Consider the following 12,496-nt stretch of genomic DNA (forward strand, 5'->3'; position numbering starts at 1 on the left):
CGGCACAACAGGAAGCTCCAGGTGTTCTTCTCGGCCGTGCCGGACCCATGGGCAGCTGCAGAGGACGCTCTTCAACACCCGTGGGACAACCTCTTCGCCTATGCCTTTCCCCGTTCAGCCTGATTCGCAAGGTGATCAGTCGAGCGCTGGTCACCCCGAATCTCAGGATGATCCTGGTGGCTCCCAAATGGCCACAGGCCATTTGGTATCCGGACCTGCTGGCTCTTCTCGCAGGAGACCGAGAGAGATTCCCCCTTGGCACAACCTTCTCGCCCAGCCACACGTCGAGCGGTACCACCGAGCAGTCCAGTCCCTACGTCTTCACGGCTGGCTGTTATCCACCATCTCTTGCGAACGAGAGGCTTTTCTCGTAGCGCAGCAACAGAGATGGACTGGAAACGTCCGTCAGTCTCTGCAGCTGTGTACAGGGAAGTGGGCCGTCTTCTGGGGTTGGTGTCGTAGACCGGGGTCGATCTTCCCTCTCAGAGCCAACTCTTCAGCAGGCATAGCGGATTTCCTCGTGTTTCTTCGCCGAGAGAAGCTCCTCTCAGTCCCCACAGTTAAAGGATACAGAGCCGCCTTGGCGCTCGTCCTGAAACTGAGGGGGTTGGACATCTCGAACTCGTTCGAGATCTCCTTGCTGATGAGGAGCTTCGAGAGGTCTTGCCCACCCAGGGAACTCGGGCCCCCTGCGTGGGACGTGACTCTCGTCCTTAGGAGTCTGACTCGAACACCGTTCGAGCCACTCCGAGAGTCGTCAGACAGGGATCTGACCCTCAAGACCCTCTTCTTGCTGCCCTGGCATCGGCGAAGAGAGTAGGGGAACTTCATGGTCTTTCCTATGATGTACGACACTCCAGGGGATGGGGATCCGTGACGCTCGATTTCGTCCCGAACTTCGTTGCGAAGACTCAGAAAACCGTCAGTCCCTGATGACAGGTTCGAGTCATTCACGATTCCCTCCCTATTGGACTTCACCGATAATGATGCGGATGAGATGCTGCTTTGTCCTGTGAGGGCGCTACGGCGCTATCTGAAGAGAACTCGACACCTCAGGCCTGAGTGTCGACGCCTCTTCGTTAGCACCGGGGTCACCAAGAAAGAAGTATCCAAGAACACTCTTTCATTCTGGCTGCGTGAGGTCATCAGGAGGGCGTATGAGGCTGATGGTAGTGACGACATCCGTACGTCCCGTCCGAGAGCTCACGAAGTCAGAAGTATTGGCCCCTCGTTGGCGTTTCGCAAGAACTTCTCCGTGGCGCAGGTCCTGAAGGCAGGGGTCTGGTCTAACCAGACTACCTTTACGTCCTTCTACCTTCGGGATATTGCCCACAGGTCCTTGGATACCTTTTCCTTGGGACCCGTGTGGCTGCTCAACAAGTTGTGTAGCTAACCCAGACCCTCGCAGGCTGAACAGCATCGAGTCCTGGTGTGACTGTGTGGATGGATGTGTGAGTGAGTGAGTGACTGGCTCTCTCTTCCCATCTTTTCCTTCCCCTCTACCTGTGGGCAGAGGGCCATGGTCGTCACTACGCTGGATGAGGACGAGATGCAGGTGAGCTATATGACAGAGCCCCACCAATCCTATCACCCTTTCACTAGGGATAGGAGCAGAATATCCACCACTTCCTTCTACAAGGGGGGGAAGTGGATGCCTACAAGAGTCAAACCCATGACTTTATATTTGCTCCTGTACAGGAACAAGTTTCTTGCATTGCTGGTACGAAGAGATGCGCATGCCCCCTCTCGTTAGTACTCGGTCCAGAGGTCTGACCATTGATCCTGCGGTGCACACCCCGATCAATCGGACAGAGGCTTGGATCCCTCCCTCGCTCTTACGACCAGGGAGGCTTCCAAGGTTGGGCGAACACCAGTCTGTTCACAAAAGACTCAGATTCCACCCACCAAGAAGTGAGTCTTCCTATTGTAAAGGACCGAAGGTTTGTATGCCGTGTCGGAACAAATGACAATTTGTCCAAAATTGCATTTTTCCTAACTATACAAAAAAAAACCTGAGGTCCTTTACACATAGCCCCACCTCATGCCACCCCTCACTCTGCAGTTTTTGCTTGGGCCAAAGCAAAAGTGATTTGTTTACCTCCCAGTCGCGCGCGCGCGCCTGTCGGACAAGCAGTTAACTACCGAACCCCTTGTTCGAAAGCTACGACCTATCCAGCTGCCGCTAGTATCTTCCTATTGTAAAGGACCTCAGGTTTGTATAGTTAGGAAAAATGCAATTTTGGACAAATTGTCATTTCTAAACACTTTTGTTGCTTCAGATGTTCTCTGGATAGCCTTTGAAACATGAGTTACAGGACCTTCAAGATGTTTTTATAAAATGAAGTATTTAGGAAAATTATAGACTATTTCCTTGGCCTCAGGTGGTGGATGAAGACGTTTATGGGAGTCAATTAGGGCTGGATGTCCATACTTTTCACGGTGGGTGATTGAGTGCGAGTATCCTTTAATGATATTGACCATGACCTTTTAAATCCTCTTAAAAATCATAGGTCCTCTGAACTCAGATGTGGCATCGCCGGGGAAAAAATATGCCATATCTTCATTTTCATTAATGAAACCGAGGTTTTAACGCAAGAATATACGAAATAAGATATATATTCAAAATATCTGATGTAAACAAAGAATCACATTTTAAGAAATAAAAACTATTTCAATAGATTCCATGAAGCTAATATGATTACCATAACATGAAAATTGGCAACGTATAATTTCTGTACAGGCCACACCACAGCGATCTTAGAAAAGTAAAAGCACTATAACTAAATCCATCTGGAGAAGGAGATTGCTACATCAGCACTGTACAGGGCCACTGGGACTGAAAGTGAAACATATATGCATTATGTCAAAACTGACGCATTACTAGCTTCAACAATATGATGAGACATAGACTAAAACCAAGATGAAACCAACTGAAATAGCATACCATTGCTTTCCTTAAATTGCTGTGCACATCAGCCTTCTCGTTGTAAATCACATTACCCATGTATCGTCCTTGCGTGGAGGAGGTTTTGGCATGTTAGCTCTGAAATCAGGAAAATAAGTTGTATGTTACTTTCCTCGCCGACAGGAAATATCAACATGGCTTTTCTCCCACATATAAGCTTGAACTGTCGATGTTATCTCAAAAATGAAAACTAGATTAGATGGAGAATAGCAGTAGGCTTGCTTACTTGAGCCAACAGTGTGTTTTGTTTGTTATAAAAAAAAAAAGAACCGTTTAGCGATATCAGTGAGCCTTATATTTTAGAGTAAACATGACAATTTGTCCAAAATTGCATTTTTCCTAACTATACAAACCTGAGGTCCTTTTACAATAGGAAGGTTACTAGCGGCAGCTGGATAGGTCGTAAGCTTTCGAACAAGGGGTTCGGTAGTTAGCTGCTTGTCCGACAGTGCGCGCGCCGCGCAACTGGGAGGCGAAGAATCACTTTTGCTTTAGGCCCAGGAAAAAACTGCAGAGTGAGGGGTGGCATGAGGTGGGACTATGTGTAAAAGGACCTCAGGTTTGTATAGTTAGGAAAAATGCAATTTTGGACAAATTGTCATTTGTTCCGACATGGGATACAAACCTTTCGGTCCTTTTACAATAGGAAGACTCACTTCTTGGTGAGAGGAATCTGAGTCTTTTGTGAACAGACTGGTGTTCGCCCAACCAACCTTGGAATGCTCCCTGGTCGTAAGAGCGAGGGAGGGATCCAAGCCTCTGTCCGATTGATCGGGGTGTGCACCGCAGGATCAATGGTCAGACCTCTGGACCAAGTACTAAGAGAGAGGCAAGCGTATCTCTTCGTACCAGCAAGCAAGAACAAGTTCCTGTTTGCAAGAGGCAACATAAAGTTATGGGTTGTCTCTTGTTGGCATCCACTTCCCCCCCCTTGTAGGAGGAATGGTGGATATTCTGCTCCTATCCCTAGTGAAAGGGATAGGATGGGGCTCTGTCATATAGCTCACCTGCATCTCGTCCTCATCCAGCGTAGTGACGACCGTAAACCCTCTGCCCCACAGGTAGAGGAGAGAACAAGATGGGAAGAGAAGCCAGTCACACTCATTGCTCCATCCATTCTTACAGTCACACCAGGACTCGATGCTGTTTCAGCCTGCGAGGGTCTGGGTTAGCTACACAACGTGTTGAGCAGCCACCACGGGTCCCAAGGAAAAGGTATCCAAGGACCTGTGGGCAATATCCCGAAGGTAGAAGGAGGTGAAGGTAGTCTGGTTGGCCCAGACCCCTGCCTTCAGGACCTGCGCCACGGAGAAGTTCTTGCGGAACGTAAGGGAAGGACCAATGCTCCTGACTTCGTGGGCTCTCGGACGGAGCGTACGGATGTCATCACTACCATCAGCCTCATACGCTCTCCTGATCACCTCACGCAGCCAGAAAGAAAGAGTGTTCTTGGATACTTCTTTCTTGGTTACCCCCGGTGCTACGAAGAGGCGTCGACACTCAGGCCTGAGGTGCAGAGTTCTCTTCAGGTAGCGCCATATCGCCCTCACAGGACAAAGCAGCATCTCATCCGCATCATTATCAGTGAAGTCCATTAGGGCGTGGATTGTGAAGACTCGAACCTGTCGTCAGGGATCGACGGTTTCTGAGTCTTCGCAACGAAGTTCGGGACGAAATCGAGCGTCACAGATCCCCATCCCCTGGAGTGTCGTACGTCGAAGGATAGACCATGAAGTTCCCCTACTCTCTTCGCCAATGCCAGGGCCAGCAAGAAGAGGGTCTTGAGGGTCAGATCCCTGTCTGACGACTCTCGGAGTGGCTCGAAGGGTCTTCGAGTCAAACTCCTAAGGACGAGAGTCACGTCCCACTCAGGGGGCCTGAGTTCCCTGGGTGGGCAAGACGGTAGATTCCAGGCCCAGTGCCTCTTGCTGCGAGAACCAGAGGTTCTCAGACAGGAGCTGCTGTAGAGACACACCCGGAGTTAGCCTAGCTACTCGGGTTTACCTGTTTGGGCGGCATTGGATCCTCTGAAGGCACGTAAAAAAACGCCGCTGTCGCAGTAGAGGATGGTGGAAGCAGCTTGTTCGATCTGCTTGACCTGAGAGAGCCTTCTTGTCCGGAGACGAGAGACTCTACCTGGTTCAAGACAGAATCGGCAAAGCTCCGATCGCGGCAACCCCACCGTCGGTTTTGGGTTTTGGGTTCCCTCTTCGGGCCCCAAAACGACTCGAGCCGGGACATGGGCTCTGAAGGTGGGAGCGGCGACCCTTCCCCGAGGTCGTTGTGCTGACGAATCAGCTCAATAACCTCGGCAAAGTTCCTGGATCTCGGGAGTCACTGCATCCTGTCTACTCCCGTCCAGTCCCTCGAACAGGAGCACCTCCCAAGACCCTCCCCCTTCAAGAGGGGGAACAACGACAGACCCCTCTCGGTCTGGCACATACAGCGTCGTGACAGGATCGTGCGGGGCGCATCCCTCACGATCACTCCGCAATGCCTCGCTCTTCCCGGTGTAACCCGAGGAGGTTGAAGGTACGGGAGAGATGACCTGACCGCTCCCCCCTCGCTCACTGGCAGAACCAGCGGGCTTGGAGGGCTGCAGGCGATCGAGCTGCAGGCCTAGTCGAGACGTCTCCCTGAGGAGAACGACTGGACTGAGCACAGCGGCCCCGATCTCGTGTGTCAGAGGAGCTGCTGCTGGTTGCCGTACCCACATGTTCCCTGTGGGAGCGACGGTCAGGCGACCTGCAGAGACCACTGTCACGGTGAGACCGGTGCTTGTCCTCACAGCACGTCACACCACTGGCGCCAGCCGTGGCTGACACCGGCGATCAGTGGGACCTCTTCCCAGCCTCGGCCCGTGGCCGGTCAGAGACCGTCACGTCAACCCGGGTAGCCAGCTGGTCGCCGCGAGAGTGAGAGCTGGCCTGGTGAGAGTCGCCTGAGTGGCTGTCACCAGCCTTCCGCTCCGTGCCGTGAACCTGGCGCCGAGCGAGCTCTGGCGTCTGGTTCTTGGCTGTACGGTAACCGGTAGGCGACCATACACCCGGTACCTCTCCCGAACAAGAGGCCGAGACGGAACCTGATGCAGCGGCAGAGCCCCTGACACCAGGCGAGGAAGTACCAGTGTTAGCCGGTACCCCGTAGTCTTCTTCTTTGCGGAAGAAGAGATGGGCCCCGCTCCCAAAGGAGCAGGAGGACCAGCGGAAGAACCCCCCGTCACACCGAGTGAGACGAGCCCTGAAAAGCTCCCGAAGGAGACTTCTTAGGAGGGGAGGAGGCAACCTTCTTCTTCTTCGGCTGTAAAGCCTTAGAAGTCGAAGGGGGAGAGGCGGCATATGACGAAGACGACGATGACACCTTCCTCTTCTTCTTCGTCAGCTTCCTCAGGACAGACGTTAACCCCTTCAGCACTGGGACGTACACATGTACGTCTTTTACGGTACAGTAATAAAAGACCGGTTGGGGACGTACGCAGTGTACGTCTTTCATCCTCCTCGAAAAGCAAAGCGTTTTCTTTAGCTTGGATGGTTTCCAGACACAGTATTGTGTACGAGAGAGGTGCTGAAAGCTCCACCCACAACTTCAATTCTAACCAACAGAGCGTCCGTTATGGACGGTCGTGGGACGTCAATTGTTTTCATATGGGATATTAGGAGGGTACTGGCCAACATATACCAGTGCGCCTCAGGCTATTATCTGAGAAGGATGATTACGATTTTGTCCGTAAACCATGTAGATTTGAATTCCAAATCTTTTTCCCCTTTTGATTGCAGTTATTTTATGTTTTTTTTTTTTTTCAGTATCATGTCAGATGATAGTGTTTCAGAGTCAGGGTCTGAGTACCTGCCAAATCTATCAGATGATGATTATAGTGATAATTTTTTAGAGGTTGACAGTGACAACAAGTGTTTGGAAGACATTGAACCTCTTGTCGATGAAGGCTGGCAGTTCATAACTGATCCATCTTGTGACTTGCGCCCAGACCACCCCCCCCTGATTCACGGAGGGTGGCAATGGGATTCCTGCTTATACACCAGATTTCATCTGCTTACGTGATGCATTTTTTTTCCTTTTTTGTGGTGATGTAATTGACAAATTGTGTGAATGGATGTGCTCGGGCGAGTAGTACTTTATTCAACAGGAAGCGTAAGGTGAAAGGACTTCTATGGAGGCCCTGTTACTTGTGATGAGATGTGTTTTTTTATAGCTTGCAGATGATAATGGGGCTGAATAAACTGCCCCATATGTATATACGTATGGTCACGAGATGCTGTTGCTTTTTTATCATTATTATTATTATTATTACTATTATTACTGTTTTATTATTATTATGTTATTATTACCAGCCGAGCCTAAAACATTCATTGACGGTATATGCTGTTTCTGTATGAAACTACTCGGAATAACTGTTTCAGTAGAAAACTAGTAACTGCTATTACCACTGCTACTATTTTACTACTACTTTACTACTTTTTTTCCACAACCAGCCCGAGAAGAGTCTACTTGAGACTCAGAGGTCTGGAAAAACTAACCCTATTAATAATAATAACTACTTTTTCTGCTACTTTATTTCTATACTTTACTGACTATTTCTACTACTTTATAACAGTTCCTACTTCTGCAATTACTTTTTCTACTAAATATTCCTATTTTTTCCGATATTCTTACTATATTTTTTTTGTAATTTTTTGACAATGGGGTAAAAAATATTCATTGATATCCATACACACAATGTTTCACATAAGAATATGAAGGAAAAATATGAATAACATAAAATTTAGTGGAGCAAGTAATGATTGATACTCGCTGTCGACAGGGGGTCTCATGCGGTATGCAAGCATTAGCAGCAATGTAGCAGGCCAGTGGCGAAGGGGTTAAATCTACCATCCAGGGCGGAGCCGGGGCTGCTGTTGCCGAAGCAACAGGGCCCGGACGCACCTGTCCGGATAGACCACGTCTGGAACAGCAACGCCACGAGCAGGAACGACATCGGCAGGTGCGGACATCTCAGGAACAGCAGAACAGCAGGAACATCGGGAACAGCAGGAATGGTCGGCATCATCTGGACAGGTACGGCAGTCGGTAGAGGCCTCACAGGAGGTTGAGCCAGCGTCAGCAACATCCTAGGAATTGGCGGCAGGTCCAGGGGCGAGCTCTTGTGGCAGCGGAAGTCAGGCCGAGGCGCACCGGCAAAACAAACCCGGGCGGCGGCGGCACGCCCCCCCTCGGTACAGCGATCGGACCCTGCACTGAGGTGGTAGGAGACACAGACACAGCATGTGGGGGGTACACCAGGTGAGGGGGAGCAGCGTACCCTGGAGTTGACAGGGTGGTAGTGGTAGAGGTCACCGTTGCATGTGTGACCGCAGCAGACCCAGCTAAATGGTAAAGCAGCCCCTGGACACTGGGCACGCCCTGCAAGCCCAAAGATGCCCACACCTGACCAAGGTCATCCCTCGCAGCAGAAGCACCTGTGGAAGCAACGGTCAGGTGATTGGGTGGGGTTTCTACCCGCGCGAGGGGGATGAGACCCACCCCGAACGGACAAAAGACCCGAGTACAGTTGAACGTCGGGGTACCGAGCGCCCTCCTCCACACTCGACAGATCGGGTGAGGAGAAGGACCTGGATACCGGCCCTCCCCGAAGGGGAAGGTGCCATACGTGGGAGCTGAGCAGGGGGCAGGAAAGACGACGAAGTATCCGTCACCAAAGGAGTCGCGGGAGAGCTTTCCGACGACTCCTTTGCAGGCCTTCGCTTCTCCCTGCCCTCGTACAAGCCCCACTGCACCTCCGACCAATTTTCACAAACATTACAAGGCTCGGTGCGAGAGCATTCGCGCCCCCGACACCGAGCACACAACACATGAGGATCTATTTCCGGGTAACTGCAGAATTTCCCGCACTTACGCCCTTCAGTCCCGGGGCACAGTCGCCGGATAATCGGAGGGCGTGGTGAATCCATGATCCTTCAAATTCACAATGCAACAATATGAAAAAAAGTTGAAATGATTGTACTTACAATTCAGTTTCACTAGATAAACAGAAAGAAAACACAACCATGCGAAAGCAAAACGACGATGAAGCGGGCAGAGAGCGATGATACACACGTCCACACGCCAGCAGGCCGAAAGCAAAAGTGATTCTTCGCCTCCCAGTCGCGCGGCGCGCGCACTGTCGGACAAGCAGTTAACTACCGAACCCCTTGTTCGAAAGCTTACGACCTATCCAGCTGCCGCTAGTAACCTTCCTATTAAAATAAAAGGACCGAAAGGTTTGTATCCTGTGTCGGAACAAATGAAAGATTTATTCTCAAGTCTAACCACAAAATGAACTCAGATGACAAGACTTACGCGAACCGTCTCTTTTTCCTCTTCGAAACCTGAATGTTTGGTCCTGTCCACTCACCCCATCCAGGAAGGACTAGACTTAAAGCCTTTGGCTTGTCTCGTTCAATAGCTTCGTCTTTGGCAGACCTGCAGAGAAAAGTAAGAAAATTAGAGTACGTGTAACTCCTATTTTCCATCAATATGATTCTTTTTTCAAATTTAGGCCGGGTGTTTCATACATAAGAATGAGGTGGATAACATAATTGGCAGAGATTTTGAAGATGAAATCCAGAACCTAGAGGAAGCGAGGGAAATGGCTCGGGATAGAGACAGAGAGACAGAGAGGAACTGTAACAGCCTTATGCCACCGGCCAGTGGCGGGAAGATAAAGTAAAAGTAAGTTTCATACTTTACAATATGAATTTGTCTTGGACAACTACATACTGTACTCTTCACAATTAATTAGCGATCTTGTTTGTTGGTATCTCTGGATGTTTACAAGTAAACTATTGGAACTAAACGGCAAAACACGACATGTTTTCCATCATGAAATAATCCTCTTAATTCACTACATATCAATTTCCCTTCTGACTTGCATTGGAGATGCAGGTTGGAGGTTGAACATGACTTTTGTTTCACTAGTAGAAATTTTAGCTGCGTACCCACTTACTTATCTACATCAACCAATTCCTTGCAACGTTGGACTGTGGAACAGTCTACATGAAGATGTACAATTAGAATCTCAAAAGTTCAAGCTATAAGGCAATGCATTCCTATCCTAAAATAATTCATCTTGTATTTCACTAATTTACATTTTTATCTATGAACTAATTAATTTATTAACTTATCTTTTTTTCTAATAACAAATCTCGCCTTTCGTATCTCCTACGACCTTTTGCAACTTCTTTCAAATGAACATTAAGTTTTTTGGAAGCTTGAATCTTAAGTCAATGGCCCCTGTAGGGTTGTTTCAAATGAATAGGGAATATTTATTATTATAATTTCGAAACATATACTGAATAAATATCATTAGTGACATAATATCCCAATTCGCTCATTCCTTTCCCAAAAACATCCATCAATTAAAAGTAACCGAATGAACTCAACTGTTGTCCACATTTGTTCTTATTGTTTTCTAGATTATGGCACCCTATTAATCGAGTTCCATACAGAAATATTGACGAACAATACTCCTCCGTCTCTCCTAAAACTTACTTGAACTCGTCAACAAGGTAATCTTCTGCAAAGGCCTGCTGTATCACATCATTAGCGTCCTCTCCCTCGTCTTCGTCGTCGTCATCGAGACCTATTCCTTCGCTGATTGTGTTTGGCATCGCTGCCCGAAGGACTTTAGCATCGACCTGTTAGCGCAACGAAGGAAAAAAAATTATTATCGTATTGAGAACCTCTTTTTTCCCTGTTCCCTATTACCCTCTGCAATTTCTTTCCAATGAACATCATCACATTCTTTGGAAGCTTGAATTTCAAGTTGGTGGCCTCCATGCTTGTCTTTGCAACACAAAAGTTCAACCCTTCAATGCTTGTCTTTTTTTTCTTTTTTTCTTTTTTCCTTATCCCAGCAGGAGATAAGGTAATGTTATCACATTTCCTCCAAGATGGAGAAGCAAAAAAGACATACAATTAGTCCTAACAGGTGTAAAAAGATGCATGCGTAGCAAATGGTGATCTCATGCTCCTCCTATCGAACCAGGTTTTGGCAAAAATCCATTTTGATACCTGACAATGAAACATCAAGAGCCTGCTAATTTCCTTGTTTGTACATGTATCAAACATCATACAGCATAACCAAAAAGAATAAATTTTCACCCAAGTTACTATGGCAGAAAAAGCACAATGAAATATGAAATATTTACCTGCAAAAACTTGGATGGATCCAGTTTTGCTGCCTTTGAAGGAGCTTTTTTGTCTGACTGAGAATTTGTCCCAGTGCCATTTTGCAGAGCCCCCTTGACGACTTTGCATCTCCGTTGCTCTTCAAGACCTGCACAGCCTTCTGTAACACGTCCTTTTCTTCGCTTCTTTGCTGCAAATTATCGATGTCCTCTAAAGTTCTCACTTGCTCTAGTCCCCTCGTCAATATTGTCTTGACTTTTGAAGTGCTAAATTCAACTCCTCGATCTTCGGCAGAGACGACTCCGTTTTCTTTTGTCTTTTCTTCGACTTGACGACCGTCCACTCCTCCTTGGTGCCAATACCCAGCTTCTCTAACTTCCTTTTCAACTTCTTCTGCAGTCCTATCTCTGCTCGGCTGAACATGTTGTCGATAGAAACCAGATGATCTTCAAGGTCTTCCCAAATCCTCACTTTCCTTTGAGTCAGTTTTGGTTTCTGTTCCATTTTCCTCTTTCTGTTCCTCTGTCTTTTTCCCCTTCTTCTTCTTTGTCTTTTCTTTCTTCTTGACCTTTTCCTTCTTGGTTGCCATTTTCTTTCCTTCAGTTTTACTCTTTTCTAAACTATCTGTGTCATTATCATTTTTCATAGCTTCATTCTTCTTTGCTTTTTTCAGTTTCTTGGCATCTTCAGAGGAGGTCTTCAATTGTCATCCACATTTTTCTGCTTTTTCTGTTTCTTCTTTGCTTTCGTTTTCTTGAGAGCTTTCTGGTCACCTTCCTTTACTAAATTTTCTTTGTCAACTTCGGCGTCAGTTTTATCATTACTCGTACTACCCTCTTGCGAACCGTCCTTGGCCTTCTTAATTTTCTTCTTCTTTTTCCCAGCGACCTTAACCTCTGTCTTTTCGGCGTCCCCATTCATCTCATTGCCTGGTTCTTCCACTTCCTTTTCATCCTTTTCTGTTGTCTCTTCTACGCCCTCATCGCTGTGGTCTTCGCCTTCGTCGTCATCGTTTTCCTTTTCATTCGCCTGCGCCCGACGTTCTTTTTCTGCTACGACCTCTAGCGCTTTCTTCTCGATAAGCCGCCGCTCCTGTTTACTTCGTCCCAGAATCTTTTGAAGTTGGTGAAGCTGTCGTCAATTGGCACTCTCGGGCGTCACCTCAGCTCTTCCTGGCGTCTGTCCGTAACAAACTTGCCGTCCACGGTTAGAGGGGTCGAACAGTCCCGCTTCAATGGCGTCCTGCTTCTCCTAAATAGAGAAAAGTAAGCTATCAAAACCTATTATTCTTTGAAGTTATTGATGACTTACCATCTCTTGAATTATTCAAACAGCAAGCCTCGTATT

General features: G+C 47.9%; 1 pseudogene; it reads right to left on the bottom strand.

The window, feature by feature from the left end:
• LOC135204598 (U3 small nucleolar RNA-associated protein 14 homolog A-like) overlaps window positions 1–12,496 on the bottom strand; it is a 42,843-nt pseudogene that overhangs the window by 6,276 nt on the left and 24,071 nt on the right.

The sequence above is a fragment of the Macrobrachium nipponense genome, chromosome 47 (genome assembly GCF_015104395.2).
Source record: "Macrobrachium nipponense isolate FS-2020 chromosome 47, ASM1510439v2, whole genome shotgun sequence".
Classification (NCBI taxonomy): Eukaryota; Metazoa; Arthropoda; class Malacostraca; order Decapoda; family Palaemonidae; genus Macrobrachium; species Macrobrachium nipponense.